This window comes from Cotesia glomerata, linkage group LG2 (genome assembly GCF_020080835.1).
Source record: "Cotesia glomerata isolate CgM1 linkage group LG2, MPM_Cglom_v2.3, whole genome shotgun sequence".
NCBI lineage: Eukaryota > Metazoa > Arthropoda > Insecta > Hymenoptera > Braconidae > Cotesia > Cotesia glomerata.
The window spans coordinates 6,462,151-6,485,986 of record NC_058159.1 but is presented as its reverse complement, the minus strand read 5'-3'; the positions used below and the strand labels follow the sequence as shown (position 1 = coordinate 6,485,986).

General features: G+C 29.3%; 2 long non-coding RNA genes across 2 annotated transcripts in view; both read right to left on the bottom strand.

Annotated features, from left to right (window-relative positions):
- The window catches only part of LOC123259403, an 82,390-nt gene that overhangs the window by 42,823 nt on the left and 15,731 nt on the right, over positions 1 to 23,836 (bottom strand). The gene's annotated exons all lie outside the window — the stretch shown is intronic.
- On the bottom strand, positions 21,207 to 22,646 carry LOC123259402. The gene is made up of 2 exons (XR_006508228.1): positions 22,430 to 22,646; positions 21,207 to 21,381 (listed from the first exon to the last, which is right to left on the bottom strand). It is a non-coding gene; the product is annotated as an uncharacterized LOC123259402 (long non-coding RNA).

The following is a 23,836-nucleotide window of genomic DNA, read 5'->3' as shown; positions in this document are numbered from 1 at the left end:
TATTGAATCATTTTTTTTTTCATTCAATATGTATAATTGCACGCTAAAATAATATAAAATGAATATCAAATATTCAAGAGAAAAATTTTCTCAAGGTGAGAAAATTTTTTTCTCAGCTAAAGTAGGTGGCACTGCTTTCCTGAAGTATCTAAAAATCTTAATCAAATATAAAAATTTATTGTATCAAGTATTAATGATAATTTGAATTAAGAAAAAATTACTTCCATCAAGAATAGAATTTCAAGAAAAATTTTTACTCCGGCCAACACAACTTCGGTCTTCCTTCAGGCACCCGAAAATTTTCTTGAGCCAAGAATTTTATTCTCCAGTCAAGAAATTTTTCTTTCTGTGTACTCATCTTTATACGGAAATAATTAAATTATATTTTTTCATTTTTTTTAAGATTTAAAAATTTTGCTATTTATTTTTAAAAAATTAAAAGAAAATGATGCTGTAGGTATACCGATAGTTTGTTGATAAGAGCAATTATACGGAACTTGGGTGATGGAATAGAGCCAAAAGACGAGTATATAGCAAGAGCGTTTCGGTTTCAAGTAGACGGCAAATAAGAGACCATTAACGAATTGATGAGTTCGATTAATAAATATCTATGTCTATTTCTATTGAGTAGTTAGCGCCATTGTTTTCGGTGCATGTAATATTGACTCACTTGTCTATTCGCACACACTAAATTTAAATGCACTTCTATTGATTTTCCTCGATAAAAAAAAAAATATTTCTCAATTCGACTCATATTCATCGTGATACAGAATATATGAGTGATTAAAATAAATCCGTAAATAAAATAAATGGGAAACAAAATAAGGTTTAAAATGGAGATTTATAGCAGCAGATATCGTAGCTTTAATTACTTTCCATGGGTTAACTTTCTTAATTAAGAGCAGTCAGTAATTACCTAATGGACTAACGACACAAAACTTTACCCGAACAAACTATGTCGTATATTTTAGCGGTTTTATGCTAATGGATCATTAAAGTATGCAGTTGAGGTATATGTATTTTCAATCGTCAAATTTATCTGCGATTATCCTACTTATTAGTTTTTCGTTTACAAATATTTGATAGCAGCTTTAACTTTTAATTAATAACCGTTTAATTGAAGCGATAGTGCTCGATTATTGGTTTTTAATATTGTAGAATTATTTTTACAAGTTTATTCATTTATACAAGCAAGGCTGGTTAAATATTTATTGAATTATCAAAAAATAAAAAAAATTATCCTCACGTAGATTTTTATTTAAAATATTACTTATAGTATTATTACTTATTCTCAATAATTTGAATATTTTTAATTTATTTAAATTAAACGCTGTTTCATCAAATTGTGATATTTCACGAACAAAAATTCATTTAAGATGACTCATTATTCAGAATTTTATTTAATTCAAAATAATGATCCTTTTAAAATTCATTCTAATGTCAAATTTATCAAATAAAAAAAAAAAAAATTATAAGTGTCACATTATTAAGCTCAAAAAAATGATTTTGATGAAAAGAACTTAAGCAAAATTTGTAGTTGACATTAAACAGTCAAATGAGTTTTGGCGCAGTGTGTATCGAAAATTTGTTAGGGTGTGTCAATCACCAATCACTTTATAAAATAGACGTCAACAGTTTTTATTCTATTTGGGTTTTATTGTGCTATTGAATAAAATTACACATTTAACTTCTAATATCGGCTTATAATCCCGTGTAAAAAAAAGTTTCCTGAAAAGTTCCGGAATACCCGAGTCGAAATTTCGATCGGATATTGAACCTCCTGATCCGAAATTGATCGTACTTTGAGCTCCATGGTCCGACTAGTTCGTATATTGAACTTCCTGATCCGAAATTGATCTTACTTTGAGCTCCATGGTCCGACTAGTTCCGATTTTGAACGTCTTGGACGTACTGTTTACCGAGAAATCGGATTTTGAACTCCTCGGTCCGACCGTTCATCGAGAGATCCGACTTTAAACCTTCAAGTCCGATAAAAGTAATAAATAAAATTTTATTAATTATAAATAATTATTGAACAAATTAAACTAATCACAAAAATAATTTCTGTCCATATTAACCTGTAACTTTCATGGATTTATTCTATTTATTTATACATTTATTATGTTTTTATAATTCCTCAAGCGCAATATAATTTGTGTTAAATTACATTTTTCGAGAAATAGTTCAATTTATTTTTTTTTTTTTTCAAAATCCTATGAATATATAAAGATAATATTATAATATGTGTTGAAATTAAGAAATTTTAAACACATACATCAAAAATATATTTACATTATAAAATACATCAGTTTTAAAAAATGTAAAAAACCTACTAGAAAATACTATTAAAAATAATTATTTATTCCTTGTAAACAATTTTTTCACAATATATATTCTTCAAATAAAGATGTAATTATAATAAATTCATACATATTTTTAATTAAAAAAAAATAAGTCTTAAATATATTTCTGATGTAATATTTAATACATAAAATGTAATTAGATTTTTGGCAAAAATCGTGATAAAACTTCATGGATAAGGTAAGAGCCCCAGTATATGCTCAGGCCCCAGTATATGCTCACTTCTGGTATTTTTTGCATTTATATAATTATTGAAAAAAAAACGTTTAAAAAAATTTCCTTAATATTATTGAACTATTTCTGAATTTAAATTGATGATGTTATTAAATCTTACAATTTTTAATAATTAAGAATTAAATAATTTTAAACGGCCGCTGTTATTTTGAACCATTTGCACAGGTGCCGCGTCGAGTAAAGTTTCCCAACAACGAAGACGCCTATTTCTAATTTGCTGTTTAACGGTTATTTTGTGCCTCAAATTTATAAACGTGTTGTTTTTAATATTTTAAAGTGTTTAATTTATGCAATAAAATAAGGTAAACATCGATTTTATGTTATTAATGAATTATTAAATGGTGATCTAGTACTAGTACCGTTTTTTTAGACATGTTCTAGTATATGCTCAATATTTATTTATTTTTAGTAAGAGGTTATGGCTTCTTGTAAGCATTTTTTAGATTAGACTTTACTTATAAGTTTTTAATGTTTTATCATAATTAAAATCTTATATTAAATTCACATAAATAAAATAAATTTTTTTTTTCGAGAAATATTAAAAAAAATTTATTTTAAGGTCATATATGAAATTCAATTCAATCAGTTTATTTTCACTTCTTCTTACTTCTATTATTCTCGTTCCGTGTTATTTATCGGTACTGCTTCATAGATTTGTGTCTGAATTTTTACACGCTTTTTATAAGCTTCATTTGTATGTTTGTTTGTAACCGACTCCTGTGAACTTGATTTTGACCCACTTCAAACGGTCAGATTTCATTTAAACTTCGTAGACTTATCGAGGACCGATGACAATACATTAATTTGATGAGATTATTCCATTATCCTAATTAAGATCGTCAAGATTGAATGATTTTTTCACGCATCCTTCGCGTGAGAGCAAGAGAGATAGGGCAAGCGCGTGGTCTTGCGTATGCGTACTATTTTGATTCGAGCACTCGGCTCGGCACAATAGTCAAGGCAATAGTCATAATTATAGTTACTAATAGTAATCACGGAATTAATAGTAGTTTAAAATAAATAAACCAAACTAAAAAGTAGAAACTAAATAATAGTTAAAAAAAAAAAACTAAAAAAAACGCTTTTTATAGAAAACCAAACTAAAAAATAGAAAATAAATTTTAATAAATTTGAATTAAGAGTAATGTAAACAATTTTAATAAATATAAATTAATAATAGTGTAAATAAGAAAAAAATGTATTTTATTTTAAAAAAAGCGTGGGGTGCTTTTTAAGCTATTGTCGAAATAATAATCCTTCTACTTATATCTGTCAATAAAATATTTATAACTATTGACACCATGCACCCTACGCCTTTTTTTACAATAAAGTACATATTTTTCTTATTTACACTATTGTTAATTTACATTTATCCAAATTCATTTTCTCTTTTTTAGTTTGGTTTTCTATAAAAAGCATGTTTTTTAGTTTATTTTAAACTTATTACTTATTAAATTAAATTTAATTACTTATTAAACTATATTACTTATTATATAGAAGCAAGGTGCTGCTAATGATTCTACCGCGACACCTTCAATGTTTTCAGTTTTATCGCACTTACATAAGAATGATCTTCTATCATTTAAAAAATTATCACCATTAGCAACAAATACGTTATTTGCAACTACTCCACGAATAATAGTAAAGTGATGATTAATTTTACAATTACGAATGTTTTGTAAATAAATACAGCATGATCATTGCATAAAACAATAAATCAGTCCAAATTGGAGATGGTTATTTTTTAGATATTGCACCACTAAAGATTGTGTTTGCAAGTTATCTTTATACATTTCAGAGACATATAGCTTATTCTTTTTCATAAGCCTCAAGTATAGTCTTATAGTAATACTATCAATTAATAACTCACTTCATTGAATTTCAAGCATAATTATTAATGGAATATCAACATTTTCAAGACACTTGTAATTGGCAACACTGTAACAATTATCAGAAGTTTGATTCAAAATTTTTGTGTGTACTTTTTTGTCCTGACAAAAATTACGTACATTTTTATTTGCTGATAGTTGAATAAATTTTGTCATTATTATGAATTGGCTTTGAGATCTTGCTAGCTGCCTATCAATATGTCAGGTACCATGCAACAGTGTTAATATTTGATTATTCAGATCTTCGAATTCATAGCACGTATGAACCCACAAAAGTCCTAAATTTTTCACTGTCAGGTAAATGGATTAATGAGTGTATATTTAATTTATTGTTTAACCAAAACAATTGCATATCGTTAAAATTGATTTGGTCTTAAAACAATTAAAATGTAATAAGTTACAGTTGAATTTTTAATACTCTAATTTTAAACATTAAAATCTAAAATAAGATATTAAAAATATACAGAACAATGTACAAAGTCTAAGGTAATATAAGATAAGAACTTAGTTCTTGCATTTTTTTAACTAATAAACATTTGTAAAAATAGTTAATTTTCATCTAAACACAATATCAAGTAACATAAATTATATAAATGATAAACCGTCACCTTACAGATTTAGTTTATGAGAATGATGAGATGTGCATCACCTCATCGGTCGTACGGCGTAGGGGTTAGTTATCGGTCTGGCAATCGCGCGGCTTGGGTTCGAATCTCGGTTAGAACGGAATGCGATTTTCACTTTATTTCTATAATTAGCAATAGTTAGGTCTAAATTAAGAGTCAAATGGTCTAACATTGCGTTACCTCTACATCAAAATCAAACTAAAAAAATGGCATTGAAAAATTCTTTTTTTTATAAATTTTTAATCAAATGGCATGAGCCAGACTTAAAAATTAATTATGGCCCAGTCCTGGTATTATTATTATTATTATCATTATAAAATACGATCAAGGCGTTCAAAATCGGACCGAATTTTTATTTCTGTCTGATCGTACTTTGGACTCCAGAGTGGTAAAAACGGAAATTTGTACCACTGTGGAGTTCAAAATACGATCAAATTTAACATGAAAATTTATCGTACTTTGAACTCCATGATCCGAAGTTGATCGTACCTTAGGAGGTTCAAAATACGATCAAAATTTCGACTCGGGATAGTTCCTGGTCCGGAACGTTCCTATGATAAGACAATCCGGAACATCCCCGGAATACTTTTGCAATGTTCTCGAAATAGTTCTGGAACATTCATGGAACACTTCCGGAACATTTCCGGAAAATCTCCGACAGACTTATAAAACATCGCTGGAATACTTCCCGAATAAATTGGGAATACTTACGGAACATAATCCAAACGTTTACCGGAAATGTTCCAGAAGCATTCGAGGATTTTTCCAGGGATATTTTAAACATATCCCCGATGTATTCCCAATATATTTTGTAACTATTCCCGATTTGTTCCGAAAGTATTTCGGGAATATTCCAGGAGTGTACTGGAGATGTTCCGGAAGTATTCCCAATTTATTCTGGAAGTATTCCAGCGATATTCTATAAAACAGCCGGAGATTTTCCGGAAGTGTTCCACGGATGTTCCAGAACTATTTCGAGAACATTGCAGAAGTATTCCGGGGATGTTCCGGATTGTCTCATCATAGGAACGTTCCGGACCAGGAACTTTTCCGGAACTTTTCAGGAAACTTTTTTTTTACACGGGATGTTAATGAAAATATAAATCATATCAATAACAAACTAGCGAAGAACATATATGATTTAATTAAAACACATATCGATATTGCCATTCTAATACGTCGTATCCCACAAAATTTGACGTATTGAATTTTTTTGAAAAATAGAATCACAACAATATTATGCAAGTCATGTTAAAAATTTAAAGCTCAAATGGTTTAATAACTATTTTTAAATAAATATTTTCATCCGTTGAATCCCATTTAATCAATGTTAAAAATGAACTGTTTTTACCGTCTGTTGTAAAATTTTCTAAATGTGGGATACGACGTATTAGAATGGCAGTATCGATATGTAGATGTCGAGCGAATATTAGCAGGGTTCCATTAAAGAGACCAGTTGTCCCATCCAATGATTTGAATTTACAACCGAACTTAATTGCAGCTGGGTTACATGATGATATTGATATTGATGGTGATGATGATGGTGATGTTGAATAATGAATAATATTAATTAATATTAATATTAACAGTAGTTATGTTTCGGCAATAACGCCAGAGAATTTAAATGACAAATTAAGCGAATGTCTTCTGGATTGCGGAGCAAATCGGTAGATAATGAATGCTGGATTGCAAGTGGCATAAACAAGGCTATTAAGAAGGTATGCGTTAGCCGATCATATTAGTTTCCAGTGGGATATGACAAACACATTTGTGGCGGTACCATCATATCTCTGAATAGCGGGTAATCACCTCTTGTTGATGCGTCAATGTGCTTGGAGACATGTCTATTACATCTGGTTGCATTCTGCGCCCTAGTATACCATCCTATTCAAACAATGTCATTCAGGGGTATATGTATCATGATACACTTTAACTTGTGGGATTTGTATCCTTGTGTTACAGTAATTATAATTACAACTAGACTGATCAATACATCTGACAATTTCGTCTTTCTGAGATTGCTCAATTATTATCTCTATTTAAAAAAATTTATACGAAAACACGCTCAGAGAGAAAATTTCTTTTAAAAAAATGATCAATGTAATAAGAAATAAAATTTTTTAAAATTTTCACAAATTAATTTCTTGTAATAATAAATAATAGTTTTAAAAAACTAAAAAACACGCTTTTTATAGAAAACCAAACTAAAAAATAGAAAATAAATCTGATTTAAGAATAATGTAAAAAATTTTAATAAATATAAATTAATAATAGTGTAAATAAGAAAAAAATGTATATTTTATTGTAAAAAAGCGTGGAGTGCGTGGTGTCAATAGTTAGAAATATTTTATTGACCTATATGAGTAGAAGGATTATCATTTAAGATAATATCTTAAAAAGCACTATTTTTTGAAATAAAATACATTTTTTTCTTATTTACACTATTATTAATTTATATTTATTAAAATTTTTTACACTATTCTTAAATCAGATTTATTTTCTATTTTTTACTTTGGTTTTCTATAAAAAGCATGTTTTCTAGTTTTTTTTAACTATTATTTATTTTTGACTTTTTAGTTTGGTTTATTTATAAAAGTGTATTTTTTTTTAACTATTATTTGTTTTGTTGAATTAAAAAATTCTCTTTGGTATTCGAAAATTTCCTAATATTAGATAAATCGGTTAAATATAATGGTTGAAATTTAAAATTAACATCAATTCTTGCCTTGTCGACTATAGATGAAAATGATATAAATTAATAAAAATCTTATTTTGCAAATTAAAAAATGGAATAATTTTATCAAATTAGTGTATTTTCATCGGTCCTCGACAAATCTACATAGCTTGAATGAAATCTGGCCGTTTAAAGTGGGTCAAAATCGCGCCCAAACGAGTCGGTTACAAACAAACATACTACAAGTGAAGCTAATAAAAAGCGTATCAAAATGCCTAATTTTTTCAAAAGAACTTTTTTTTCTCAGTGTATTTAAAAAAAATATATAATACAGTTTTAATCTATTTTTCTTACTCTCTAAACATGAATTTTCATTAATTAATGTTTAGAGAGTATGGAGTTACTAAATGACAAAATTTTTCGAGTTAATTACAGAAAAAAATGATGCTGATGTTGAAAAGAAGTTTGAAATAAATGCATGTAATAATTAGTAAGATGTAGAAAAGTATTAAGCTAATAGAGTACTGTTGTATTGCAGGATATAGCGTTAATCCAGACATTGTCTTTTGTCTGGAATGAGGCGTGGACCCCATTGCTGGCAATGATCACAATTATCCAGCCATCCATCAAGGTCTACGACAGCAGGAAGACTGAATTTCCTCCGTGTGTCAGTGGGGTCTGGTGAACTTTGTTCACGCTCGAGGAAACATTTTTTCCGTGTTCTTTATTGTTACTCTGTTATATATGTCGCAGAGCGTGGCGTAGCGAGTACAAGTTGAGTATGAAATCGGGAAAGTCTACTGGGGAAAAGCCTGCTGAATACTTATTCACTTGATATGATGGAACACTGTGACTAAGAATTTATGGACGATTGATCTATGTATTTCTGACTTTAGTATTTATAGCGAGTAATGTAATTGTTCATCTGGAATGAATTATGTCGATTGGGCATCCGAGGATGTCGAATCAATCGAAATCAAAGATTTTATTGTATTATGTTTTATTATATCACATTATTTTGATGAGATGGTTTTTGTGGTTTGTATTAGTAAATTTTTTTTACAAATCTAACTATTGCATTTTGTCTCATAGTGGAAATTACCGAAAATTTTTTTCCTATTAAGTTTTTGTGAGAGTAAAATTTCAAATAATTTATTAAAATTTAATCAAAATAAATAATAGATCATTTTAAAAATATTTTTCCAGTAAATTAATCTGTAAAATTTTTTTGCATCAACAAAAAAAAACATTAAATTTTATTGTTCATTAAATACTTAATATTTTAAAAGGTAACTTATAAAATTAAGCGATGCGAGACAAATGTGAAAAGACATTTGGAGTTGAGTATCGTTTTTACGATTTTATCCTTTGGGAGTTCATAAAGAAGTAAAAGATTGACGAGAAGTGGAGGAGGAAAATGTAAGACGACAAGATTAGAAGAGGGCTGTTTTGTTTTCAAAGATATATAGTGCTTATACTTTACTCTACTCGAGTGAAGAACAAGTGTGCTCTTCTTACAGAGCGGCGAAAGATGAAAGATTTGTTAAATTGGCTTCAAGTATTGCTTGGATATGAAGAGACCAAGGGCAGCGGGAGATGTAGTGGTAGGTGAAGGGGAAGTTATTGCCATCGGTTTTATGCTTTTTCTCTCTATAAAATCACTTTTTTTTTTTCAAGATCTGTACTCTTATATCCGTCACTCTAAAGGTTTCAGAAAGCATTCAATTTTTTTTCCCCAAACCTTGTCGAGGTTTTGTATTTTATATTTGCTGTTTTATTAGCTAGTAATATACAGGACATTTTTGTACTTTAAATATTAAACTAATTCTCGTTATTTTTAATATGACCCGCATGGAAAAATATATATGTCAAAAATATAAGTCGCATATATAATATATATGCCGCATATATTTACGCAAAAAAAAATATGTCAACATATATTTTCCACATAGACACTGACATATATGCAAAAATATATGCTAAAATATATGTAGACATATATGTAAGCATACACTGAAAAAAAATTTCTTAGTTTAAGAATTTTTTTACTCAAATCAAGAAAGTGAAATTCTTCAAAATTATTTACTTGATTCAAGTTAAATTTTTTTCTGTGTATCTCTAGACATATATATTGCATTTATATGTGCGCATATATGTGAACATTTATACGGACATATATGTTAACATAAATGCGGACATATATTTAGCGCAAAAAAAATATATGTGAAAATATATATTCGCATATATATTTTTCAATGCGGGGAATAGTAACAAAACTTGGCAATCCGTTGACGCAAAGCTGACGCTGTAAAATTGAGTCCATATAAACTTTAAATACCAATGTAAGCAGTATTACCGAGGTGCAGTTCAACACTCATAAAATTTGTGGGCAAAAAATCGTGTACGATCTGCTGCACGAACTCTTATTGGACTTGCCGCCACTCATAAATTATCCTATGCTCTGTACTATGTGTAGTAACTCCTCTACTTAGCCTCTCGTGAGAAATCCAAATCGAAAACGATCATTTTTTGACGTTTATTTAACCGCAGTAAATTCATCAGTTTTTATTTTTATTATTTATCTTTAATTACAACCTACAGGTACAATATTTTCGTCAGTTTTCGACTTAATCTCTTGTCTGATTAATCTTCCAGGGGGAAGATGTATTTTTTTAACGCTACTCACGGTTGCCAGCTGGACAGTGAGAGTGCAAAAGAAGATCAGATTGTTACGTATAGGGTCATAAATTTTTCGATGGATAATTTTTTTAACAACACTATACACTTGTATTATTTAATACTTTTGCTGCCGTCAACTGTCGATTCTTCTAGATAAAATATTTGTTGTATTCTTTTGAGAAATTAATCTCGATAAATTTTTACTTAGCCAAAAATTAGAAATTGATTGGATGTAAATAACTAAATTCAACTTAAAACCTTTTTCAGGTTCGCCATGTTCGTATCGATCACTCAGACTCATGTCAATTAATTATGTACCACCGAGAACCGAAATAAAAACGGACAGTCACCTGTTTCATTAAAAGACATTGGATTTGAATTATTGACGTGAAAATCTAAAAATAAAATGCGTTGGTTGAATTTTTTATATTTTTTTTAAGTAACTCTGCTTATACTTATATTATTCTCGGTAGAATTTGGGGTCAACAGACTTAAGTATTTGAGTTAGGGACGGTGCATTGATGGTCTTACGATTTACTCAAGAGAAAACTATGACGTTTTGGCGAAAAAAGATCTAATACACCGAACGTAATGCGATTATGTTAGAATTAAAGTTTTACTTATACTTTTGGAGATTTCATCCCCTTCAGTTCGGTAGTTCTTTCGGGATATAATCACAACTGGTATGCTGCTACTATATACCTACTTTTTTTTAGTACAAAAGAAAGATTAGCCGTACTTTTGTTATAACATTAATCGCTTTGATCTTTTGTATTTATGTTTAAGATTTTATTAATTTGAACTTGTAGATATGTATGCTTAGAAAGTAGGAAAAAATTTACTTTTGTAATAGTATTTTATTAAATACTTTTTAACACTTTTAATTAATAAACGAAATTTTAATATTGAGAGCATAAATTTTAATAAAATAATTTTTATAAAAATCCGGAGATTGTTCAGAATAAAAAAAATTATTTCTTTTCTTTTTTCAATTGTTTTAATCTTTTAAAAATAAATTTTAAAGGGAAAAATAAAAAAAATTTCAGTCAATTTAAAAATGTGTCGTGAAATAAATTTTCTGTGGAATATAAAACAATTTTTTACTTAGTAATAGTCTTCAAGACCCGATAGAAGCAATAAATTTTCAAAGTCTGTCATCTGTGGTGTATTATTTTCTAGTTGTTAAATATAATACAGACGATTAAATGTCAAATTGTTGTATTTTATATTTAGTATTTGTCATTTGCAGAACTCATTCTTAACTATTATTGCCGCTGAATGATGCATCGTTCTCAGTAAGAGATTATTTATTCGTTTACTAGGTACTAACTGCAGAGATGAAGATCTTACTATAACACAAAATACAAGAAACGGTGTTGTGTAAAAGTAAGTAAATAAGTTAATAAAAAATTGTGGGGTTAAAAAATGGGAGCACAAAAGAGAAAGGAAATGAAGGAGTATGAAAGGCTAGGCATGAATTTTCTCAGTGTCGCTCGTAAATTCGTTCTGAAATGACGGCGCACACTAATCATTTCCATTGCAACAAACAACGAACCATCTAATTTAGCGTAGACGGTCGTCTTACATCCAATTTCATGGCCCCTTTCATCCTATAGGTACCTTCAGCCTTTTTCCAGGCCGGCTGCTTCTTCTTACCATTACTATTAAACATATATATATACTCTACACTCTTAGTCATCTCTCATTTTTTGTTTACGCCCAGAGCGTTTACATTTGCGAGAAATAAAAACCCTCTTATGACATTTAACGAACTGTTAATCTTTAGGAATTTTATTTTTCAAAGTTTATTGTTAATTATTTATTTATTTTGTTTTATTTTATTGTGCTTTAGGACGCTTCTGAATTATTTTATTGCTGTTTACTGATTTACTAAATAAATACAACCTCTTACTAACTCCGGTATTTAATAATACAAGCTGCACCTGGGATTACCAAGTTCTGGTTTGCGTAAACGTATTATTTATAGGATTTTTTTTTCTTCCATTATCATTTAATATTTATCAAACGAAAAAAGGTTTTTTACACCTAATTTGAAAAAAAAAATTTTTTTCTTCTCTAAAATAAATAAAATAACATAATTAAATTGTTTTTTTGAAGTTCCAAGTGCGTAAATAACTCCTAAAAAATTTTTTTTCTCTACATGATGATATTTTATCATTGATCATTCAAATCTACGGATATTTAGTTGCAGCAAAGGAAATAAAAAGTATAAAATATATGGAGTAAATTGGAAAGCTTGGTAAGCATGCTTTATCGTGCAAATATTATCGATGTGATTTAAAGTCGAGTGATTCAATACATACACATAAAGCATACGTATCAGATATACACTAGGATTGAATTCATAAAAAAAGCGAAAGAAAAAAATTTACAGCGGAGGTATAAATTTTAAAAGAATAAATTTAGACACGAAATATAGTCAGTGTATTCGGAAAAATAAATCAGACTTAGCAATTAATGAAAACTAAGATAAAGTTATTCTTAAATATAAATATTGTTATATATTTTAATATAAAAAAAATTATTGGACATTAAATTTTGGGCGCGGGCTTAAATATTCAGCAATATTTTAACCGTAAATATTTTCTACTTGGAGAAAAAAACGCGACTCTACATTTCCATCTCTATATCCAGTTTAGGTACTACACGCGGTGTATATAGGTATAGCCGAAGCTCCACTTGGAAATGTGAAAAAGAGGAAGATTGGAATAAGTTAGAGAGGTGGAATATTTCCCAGTGCATATAACGCAATATTTATCATCCCTGTACTAGATCCTGTGCATAATTTCAGATAGAATTTTCTTTCTTGGAAAATAATACGAGCTGCGAGAACACTGTTTACGATGTTGATATGTATTTCTTGCATATTTTAACAAAATAATATTTAAATTTTTAAAGCTCTATTTCTTACAGATTTTATTTTAATTTTGATGAATAAATTTATAAGTATTTGTTTATTTTCTATTTTCCTTTCATTAAAATCGATTGTATCGATTAGTGATATGTATATATACACACTGCATGATTTTAGTACTTAGTTACCGCATTTTTAGACAGATGGCGCTGCATACATCGTTAGTAACAACGAGTGATTTTTTACTAATAATAATTGTAAGCTAAGAATATATTTTTGAATGAAAGAATTATTTTTATATTTTTCTTTTTATCAAAGTCGGCAATAATTGTGCTCTTCTTTTTCTTCCCTTGTAATTTGCAAAGAAAAATGGTTGAATATTTATTTTTTTCGCGGATTGAGTGACTAATTCACGAATGAGGGAGCAATAATCAATGAATTAGGAATGGGATAAAAATAATAGGAAGGAATAAATCAAAGATAATTTTAGGAGTTCGATTAATAAAACAGCTGACGTTAGATAAAATAGTATTAAAGTGTTGCATCGGGTGGATTAGAGGGATCCGTAATTTCGCAAGTGCTGACTTTGCTGGGCAGCGATATCGTGAAAAATCCCAGGAGCAGCAGTCTCAGTATAAGACAAGACGAAGAAGCGGGACTGAAAATAAGAAATACCCAATAAACCATGAAGAGAGAATAAGGAAGAAAAGGCTGAGAAATAAAGCAGGAGCTAGAGGTTGTTGAAGAAATTTCATTGATTTCTCGACTCTTGAGTTCACGCTCTTTCTCATTTCTTTTCTACTCCTTTTTACAGACTGATCGTCCATCACCCCCCTCACTACACCGCCAAATGCTGACCGGTCTAGCTCTCTAATTGCGTTTCCTGGCATTACACAAAGCGAAGTGCGTTTCATGGCTAAGCCTTTTATATCGCTACTCAAGAACATTACCACCCTGGCTGATTCCAATTCCAATGAGCGAGCCCAGAGCCTGATACTCCTACCCTTTCCTCCTATCCCTTTATTTCTCATTCCACAGTGGGTATATATAATCTGGATAACTAGAGTACGATACTGGATACCGTTAACTAAAACTGGTGATACACCGCGTAGCAAGAGCCACAACCAGAGCTAAATCCAATGGAATAGAGGATAAAGTCTCTACTCTCAATGGCACTTGATCAAATGCATGCGATTCATCAACAACCTCCATCGCTCTACCTTTTACTCATTTATTTAACTATTTTTTTATCCTTTTTTTCCTTTTTTGTTGATTACCCTCAATTAAACTCTGACTCGGTCTCGGTACCTTTTTCTCTCTACTAAATCGTTCCAACGAATTCGCTTTTATCTTTTATCGCTTTGATAAATTCTTCGTATGAATAGAGAATTTAAATTAACTTTTACGTTTTGAAGTGAAACTTCTTTAGAATCGTTGTGATTTCAAACTCGATGAAACGAAAAAATAAGTCCATAGAGACACAAACACATAAATGTATAGGATTCAGCCGGCGAGAGAATGAGATAGAACACATTAGACGTTCTCGGTCTCCTCTTTGCGCGACTCTTCGTCGCATCCCCACTATCGTTTACTAAACATTGTCCATATGTATGCTCCTGTGTAGTGGGATAGTCAGTATATCTATATCTATATCTTGCTCCAGGTCCGAGCGTTCTACGTGTTATGTTAGTATGTGTTTAATACAAGTGTTTGCGCCTGCGTATGAGTAAGTTTTAATAAAAAGCAAGCGTGTTGATTTTTGATGCATTTTTATTTGTGTGAATATTTTAATTTTCTTAATTTTATAATTATGCCAAAAACTACCAGATCAAAAACAGTAATTGACGCTGTTTTCCAAAGATGGTTATTATTTACAAGTGGGATCAATCCAAGCTAAGCCATGTTAATTTTTTTTTCTTATAAAATTGAACAATTTTTTTTTTCAAATTGTTCATTTTTTTATGTACTTTTTAAAAAAATATATATCTAAAACATCAAAAAAAGATCAAATAGAAATTTTATCCAAAAAAATGAAAGCCAAAATTTTTTCCTTTCGAAGGCAAAAAAGCTATCGAAATCATTTTTTTTTCTTTCACGACATTTTTATCTTAAATGCGCCGTAAAAATAAGCAGAATAAAAAAAATTAAAAGGTTTTAATTTTTCACTTAGTTATGGCCCAAAATGGGGTTGACCCTACTTGTAAATTATGACCCCAAAGATATATAAATCAAATTGAAACTAGAGCATTTGTTTTCTATTTCAGTTACTATAAACCTCTCGTGTCATTTGTTCAATGTGACAATATAGAGACTTAATGTAATATATGTAATATAATTGTTTACATTGGGCTCGTTCAAGTTTACTAAGCTCTTGGGAGATCTTAGCAGATCATGTACCAAAAACTAAAAGTGACTACATTCTCTCTAAAGAATATCTATAAAAAAAACAATGCAAGTTATACTAATCTAAGCTCAGTCCAGCGAAGAACTTAGTAAACTTGAACAAGCCCATTAAAATATTAAATGATTTTTAGGCTCGGTGAAAAATAATAAACCTTACATTTATCCTAATACTCCTGACACTCTATATCTATCTCAATCTCTCGTAGCCTACCCTTGATTGAAAATACTAATTGAAAAGTATTGAAAATGATGAGATTTGAATTGTTTTCAATAATCCTAATACTTTTTTTATGTATTTTAAATATACAGTTTACATGAAGAGATTGTTTATTTTTTCAATACTTTTCAATGAGTATATTTAATCAGGGACTTTTCGAAAGTTTCACTTCTACCGTGTGTGACTTGCACACACACACATACACATTTTTTTTTTTATTCAATTATTTTCAAATAATTGCTGCATTTTCTTTAAAATCAAACTTGTTTCAAAGGACCAGACCGTAATACATAATAAAAAAGTTATTTTACCGGGAAATTGTCTCATTTTCAATAAACATTTATTAAATAAATTAAAGTGAGCTCTTATATTTTTCTCAGATATTGTCATAAAAATTGTTCTCTTTTAACTTTGTAATTGAAATCCTCCGAAGGATAAAGATAAAAATAAGAAAATATCTATCAGCATGTTCGTATGAGAGCTTAATTATAATCTTTTTCAATATGACAAATTTTTACAAAATTATAATGATGATTTCAGAGATTACTAATTAATTAAAGCACTGCTAGGCTGTTATTTGAGATGATAATTTATGATTAACCTCGAGTAAAGTTTAAAGTAAAAATGATAGCGATGAAGATAATATTCTTGATCGCGATGCGTTGATTAATTTTCGTGTACTGAGCAATGAACCAGTTTTATAGTTTACTGTTTTAATTAATGACTCGAGTATTATAATATGATAACACGTTATGTACCTACCGAGTTAGTCTGTAATTACGTGTATTTTGCAAAAAAACGAGTGATTCATTACAGTGAGGTAATTTAACGTGTGACGAAAACTCGATAACCTAATTAACAACTCTGTAGTTTAATTATCTATAAAAGTGATAAGAATATTACACGTTAATGAGCATTAATTATTTATTATTATTATAAAAGATGGATAATTATTTTCGTTATTATTTCAGAAAATTAAAAGGAGGTTTTATGATATCAAATCATTTTTTTATAATTATAATAATAATTACATTCATAAATGTTTTTTTATATAACAAATCTGGTAAAATCTTTTTAATTTTTAAACTGTAAATAAATATTACATTAATTTTAAAATAAATAAGAGATCAAAATAAACTTTGGATATTAAAATAAAATAACAAATAATAAATATGTTTTATGATTCAATTTAGGTCGATACTGGAGCTACTCCGATTGTAATTTATTTATGGTTATTGTTTATTGATTGTGATTGTGATTATGATTATATATCAATTGGATCAGATCAAAACAGAGATCAGAACTATTTTCGCAATATCTCCAGCTTAAAGTTTAATGCAGAGATCAATGACACGGGTACGTGCTCATCGACATTCAATTTCTAACGCACGGATGCATCCCAGCAGCACACCAGGATACGCATTGTAGTTTCGCATCGCAAATGGGTTTCGATCATAAACAACACTGCAGGCTGCAGGCTCCTGGCTTTAGCCCATACCAAACCCGTCCTAGCACTATACGGTCAACTGAGAATAGTAATAAGGCCGAGTATAGGGGGTATAGAGGATTGTGGATAGAGTAGCAACCGATCGTAACGACACGTATCAAGCGACACGTAGTACGCCATCGAAAACCTGATTCAATCGTACAGTATCGCGTATCGGGCTATCAATGATTCTGTATACTCTGTACTATGCTTATTACCTTCTGATTGACTGGATAATATTTCCGGGCTCCCATCCACATCCATCTTATAAATATACATATTTACACACTTGTAATCAATAATGTCAGAGTTACATTTCGATTATGCTTTATCGTATTTCATTTATCAATAGCTAATATACTTTTTTCTCCTTATCGGATTGAATAGAAAGCGGATTTCAATTTTACCATAACTAATTTCATTTTATTATTTATTTTTATTAGGTTTTTAAATTACTCAATAATAAACAATAACTTTAGCTTATTTTCTTCATCTTAAGATTTTTTTTGCACGACTCATGATGCAAAGCATCAGAGAGTGCTTTACGATTGAAAAATTTTTTTCGTCTCATTTTGGCAACTATTTTTATTATTATAGCCAAGATATTTTGCATACTATTGTCGAGATAATTTAATGGAGATTAATTCCATACTTTTTAAAAATTGATTTAGTGCAATAAAAACGGAAAAAATATCAAATTAGGTCAAAAAATTTTCCTGTCCGTCATGTATGAAACTCCGGAGCACTGTAACTTGTGAAAAAATCCATTATTTGAGTTAATTTTTTTTTTTTTTAATTCTAATCGACAATTGTAGGTCACCGAATGTGAATGGCTAATTAATTCAGTGTCGTTTAATTACAATTAATAAAAAACGAAAACTACAAGACTGTATATCTATATATATCCATGTAAAATTAACATGGATGGTGATATATCTATATCTATAGATATTATGTACATTTATTCCACCAAGGGCGCCTGTGCATTACCTTCCTAGTACAGCTGTTTTTTTTAGCGGTTTTATATATTTTTTTTTTTCATTCTTTGTTTTATTAATATTTTATAATTAAATGAGCATTATGAGTCGTGCACTTTTGGATTTTCCAATTTTTTTTTTATTTATTGAAGGTCAAAATTTTTATTTATATAAACTCAAGTTTTATAAGTACACAAAAATATCGATAAATATTAATATATTAATATATTAATATATTAATATATTAATGCAGATATTTGTTGGAAGAAAAGAAAAAAAAATTATGATAAGTCGATCTGAATAAAACAGATCCGATATTGATCTCTACTTTTATCGCAATAAATAATAAAATTGCATTGTAATAATTCAAAGTATTAAAGTTTGAGAAAATAACTAAAAAATAAAAACATTGCAACAGTTTTAGTATAAACAGAACAAAATCTTCAATATTTCATAAGACCGTGAGTGTTTTTATTTTTATTTAAAAAAATTGTCATTTCTCAGGGCTCACCGCGGCAGGAGTAGCTTGACTGAGGACTAAGAAGATTCAATTTATTTTTTTATTATCTTAGCAAGGTTATTTTTTTATTATTATTTTTTTCATTCGTCGAAAGATAAAACCCGACATGGGATCAGAGTGTGCGATAAGTCTTTCACATCCAATTTTTTATGATCGCTGAATTCGTAGGCGGAAGATAAGCGGAAGTTATCCCGTTTTTGTATTGAAGATTTGCAAGATATTTAGTGAAACGATTTTTACAATACACGTTCACACAACACACATTACTCGAAATTGCTTACATTAAACCGAATTATGTAGGGTGAAAATTATTTATGGATTTTTTTTTAGATAAAAACCCACTACAATTCAATGTCACATACAGTATTTTATAATCTCGCGTACAGAACCTACACATGTAAGCGATAAATTTTATCTAACTCTGACTAATATTTAATAAAACAAATGGGATCATTTTTCTCTATAACTATTTTATTATACAGAAGAACAAAAGTCGAAGATCATACTTCAATTTTGCAAGAAATTGGTATCGCGTGATTTTACTTTATCTTCTATACTTAATTTAATATTTATTCGGGTATGGTAAGACGGAAAGAAGCGTCAGTAGCTAGAGAAAGGAAAAAATAAAAGGTGCAGAACGTAATAAAGAGAAATTGAAAGTGCTGTTTGTAGTTTTGGAAATGCATAAAGTAATATATGTGACATATTGATCACTTGTAGATAATATTGAATTGCTCAAAGTACTCGATATTGAAAGTTGAATTGCAGGAGAGACGGGATGATTTTATCCCCGAGAAAAGAATCCAGGTTATGTATATGCGCCGAGGAAAATGAAAATAAAAAACTAGTATAAATAAACTTTACAGTTTATAGACTATTCATGTGAGCGCAGATGTTGCAAATGATGGTGTTAATATATGTGGAATTTTGTTCTATAGGTATTTCCTGGATTATTATTATTGATATTACTCTGGCGAGAAACGATATCGCTTTTGTAAATTTGAATTTATTATTACAGTAGGAATGAATTTTTTAAATTTTCATAAGAAGGATATTTTAAGTTTATTTGTACGTATAAATAATTTTGTTTATTAAAATGGCGAAGGATCGATAAACACAGTATAACAATGGGTTATACGTGTATATTTCAAGCTTCATTTACGATCACATTTCACGCATCTGAATTTCGTAATATCGAAGTACCGCCGGGAAATGGAAATAGAGATTTTAGAATATATCAAATTTTCGGATATATCAACTCATCACAGCACTAAATTAGCTTCGTAAATGATTCAACTTTGTACCGTCCTAAGTATTATTATGAGAGAATTATTGTGTGTTATAGTACAGCGCTGATACATTATTTTTTAAGTTGTGGTCCGAATTACTCGACCACATTACTCAGATTAACTACATTTATTATTATTATTCCACGTTTATGGTATACCACTTGTTTGATCTTCATCAAAAATTTTCTTTTAATGAAATTCTTTACACTGATATATATGTTAAAATCATGTAAAAAAATCTTTCGCGTTATGTTGAAAAAATTTCTCAAGAAAATCGATTGTATTAATTATTAAAAAATATAAAACATTGCCACTGTTTTTTAATGATATACTTTTCGAAATAAAAATCGTGATTTATGACAGTAAAGTTTCCATGAGCGTATGTAAGTACAATAGTTTATATTCAATAGTACATAGTAGATTTGTAAAGTACGACAAATGATCCCGGATCACATATATTTTTCCTCCTTTTTCTTTTTTCACAATCAAATATCGAATGTAAATTGACTGAGAGAATATTACGTTATATATTGCACGGTTCGTGTACTTCGTATGAACAATCTTAAAAATCATTAGTTAGAGGGTAGAAAAATATTGTTCCCTGTGACATTTTCGCATATATATCTCGAGCTGACGTATTTAAAGCGGAAGTCGAATCGATATGGGAGCATACTTTTTAACTTGGGGTGCAGGATGGTTATAAAAACAAGTATGTATGTATGTACTCGCGTGTGAGTATAATGTATTCAGAATGGCTTATTGTGAAAAATGAAAAGTTTCAAACTCAATTTTCAAATGAAAACATGACGGAAGTGCAATTTTTGAGTGCCATGTGGCTTTTTAAATTTAAAATGATTTATTATACAAATCGAGATTATAAATTTTCCTACATTGTATCACATATATTTATTATATTCAATTTTTATGTTCCGTGTGGGTTAATGTTTAACATCAATTCATTTGAGCACATTGAAAATTTATTTCAAGGAAGTTTTATTTAATATGTATCTTCTTATAGAATTCAATTAATGAGTTTACATTATTATAATTAATTAGTAGTTAACCTCAAACAGTCATTAATCACAAATATTATGAAGTTGTAATGGGGGTCTGTAACACCATTCCAAACAACAATCACTGTTTTGATGACACTGAAAAAATATAAAAATTAAATTCAGTTTTTGATTGAACATATTTGTTAAAAAAATTTTAACTAAATTTATTCTTAAGGAAGTATGAGCGCTAGGCAGGGTGGGGATAAGTATCGACTCTAGCGCGGTAAGGGGAAAGCACAGTGTTCCCATCCGTCACATAATTATCGTAAACGTCACATAATTTGAAGCATTATACGATCGTACATCCGACTTTGATTATGTGACGAAAAGTTACGATAAAATGAGTCTTGTACGGTAATTGTACGATAATTTTCGATATGTTTGATTTTCATTCTTATCCATGCGGGTTAACTTTCATTTATTACCTGCTCGAAGTATGCAGCACCCCGCGGGTGCCCTATCGCCCTACACAGTTTATTTTGTTATGCTAATGTTTAATAAATTAATATGAATCAATATATAAAATTGATTATTTTTTTATTTGATTTCATTTCATGAAGAAACATTTTTTTTGTAAATATTTTTCAAGAGTAAATTTATGTCCGAATTTTAAATGAAAATATTTTGGCATAAAAAAAATTTAAACTATGTAAATTTAGTCAAGAACTTAAGTTTAAAATTTTTTTTTTGTGCGTACGATAATTTTTCAGAAGATCCGATAATTTGACGGCACTGTGTCGATCAGACAAGCAAAAGTTTCTGGGAACACTGGGAAAGCACTAACCATATGATTTTTCTCAATATATAGATGTACATTTAACATTTGCTAATGACGGCATTTATTTTTCTTTTAATTAATACATTTTAATTAGTTGGGCAAGTGTACATTTTTTGAATTAAATTTACCACTAATATATTTACTTTCATCCATAAGTTTTTTAAAAATATTCACCGACCAATGTTAAATTGCTCAACTTCAAAGTTAATTATTTATTTAAATAATCGGGCAATCTCTTTCAAATTTTCGGAATTCGTTTAGACATATTTAAACTTCATATTAAAAAAAAATCAAGCCTTTTATCAAAAGTTGTCTTAATGCTCGTACTTCCTTAAACAATTGAAATATATTTATATTAATACATACCATCAAACCTTTCTTTAAACACTTTCCAATAACAACTTTAATGAGCACAGTCAAATATAACGCAGTAATAATGAACCGAAGAATTTGGTTAGAAATCATTTCGATTAGGTATATCTTTTCAATAAAAAACGCAACTCAATGAAGAAAATTCTCTCTACTGAGTCAGTTGTACTGATTGTTAGTGTATTTATATTTATACTGAATAAACTCGTTTAAAGCAAGCAAACAATCGATAACTTGTTTTATTGATAACATGTTCCTGCCAATCGGGAATCCCAGCTATTTTTATTTCATCAATTACGTTTGTACACAAAGTATTTTTATTTTTTTTGCTAAAACGGGGAAAGCACAATCATGAGTTTCAGTAGTTACATTTTTTAAATACATAAAACGGGATTCCCTGATTGTGTATTTATCGTATATTGCATTTGATTATATTAAAAAAAAATTATACTCGCTCTTGAAGATTTGACGAAGAAGGAAGGGAATTATAAATGATACAAAATAGCGTATTTAATTAAAAGTAAGAAGAGATGGATCGGGTTTTCCGTTTGACACTATAGTTATCTGGCTAGGGTTATTAGTCTGTAAGAACTTGAGTGGATCGTGATTTGTCATAGGCTGCTCGTTTTCGGTTATTGCTCGGTACGAATAAAGAGATGAAACAGCCATCAACAATGACAAAATATTTATTCATTAACTAAAATTTGATTAATATGATGAAATCAAAGGACTGAGCTGATGAACAATGAATCATTGCCGGAATAATTAATTATCCGAACTCTTTGATAATAAATTTCGCCCCCGCGCCTAAACTGCGATAGGATTACATTAAATATGCAATGATTCATCGAAAGTGCATAGACACAACATACTGCAGTGTAAAAAACAATAAACCTCAGCATTAGCGTCTCCGATAATTTAAAACGCAAGGAGAAAAATAAATTAATCACCCCTGAAAACACAAAATGTTGACACCCAGAAGTTTGTCGACATTTATCACGTGCGATAGCACAATCACGATTGTAACCTACGCAAAACAATCTTATCCACAATGAATTGTCTAGTTGAGAGAGACCAGGCACGGTGTTATGTAGGATAGTGGATGTACCAGTGTATTGTGTGTCGTGTATACGTGTAATGTCTAATGTGTGATCTGTGATGTCTGATGTCTGATATGTGATCAATACGGATAGCTAATGGTCCAGAGTTAGGTCGCTGAGTGTTATCGAAAGGCTCTTGTGCTGATCAACACGTTTGACATGTTACGTTCCTGTTAATGTTATGTCTATTCTATATATTCTCATTCTATTGTGCTTGATATATTATACATAGTTATCTATTATTTTCATTGTTATCTCGCGGAATCTTTTCCTCATCGTCATTGTTGAGTTAACGCCTCATTTC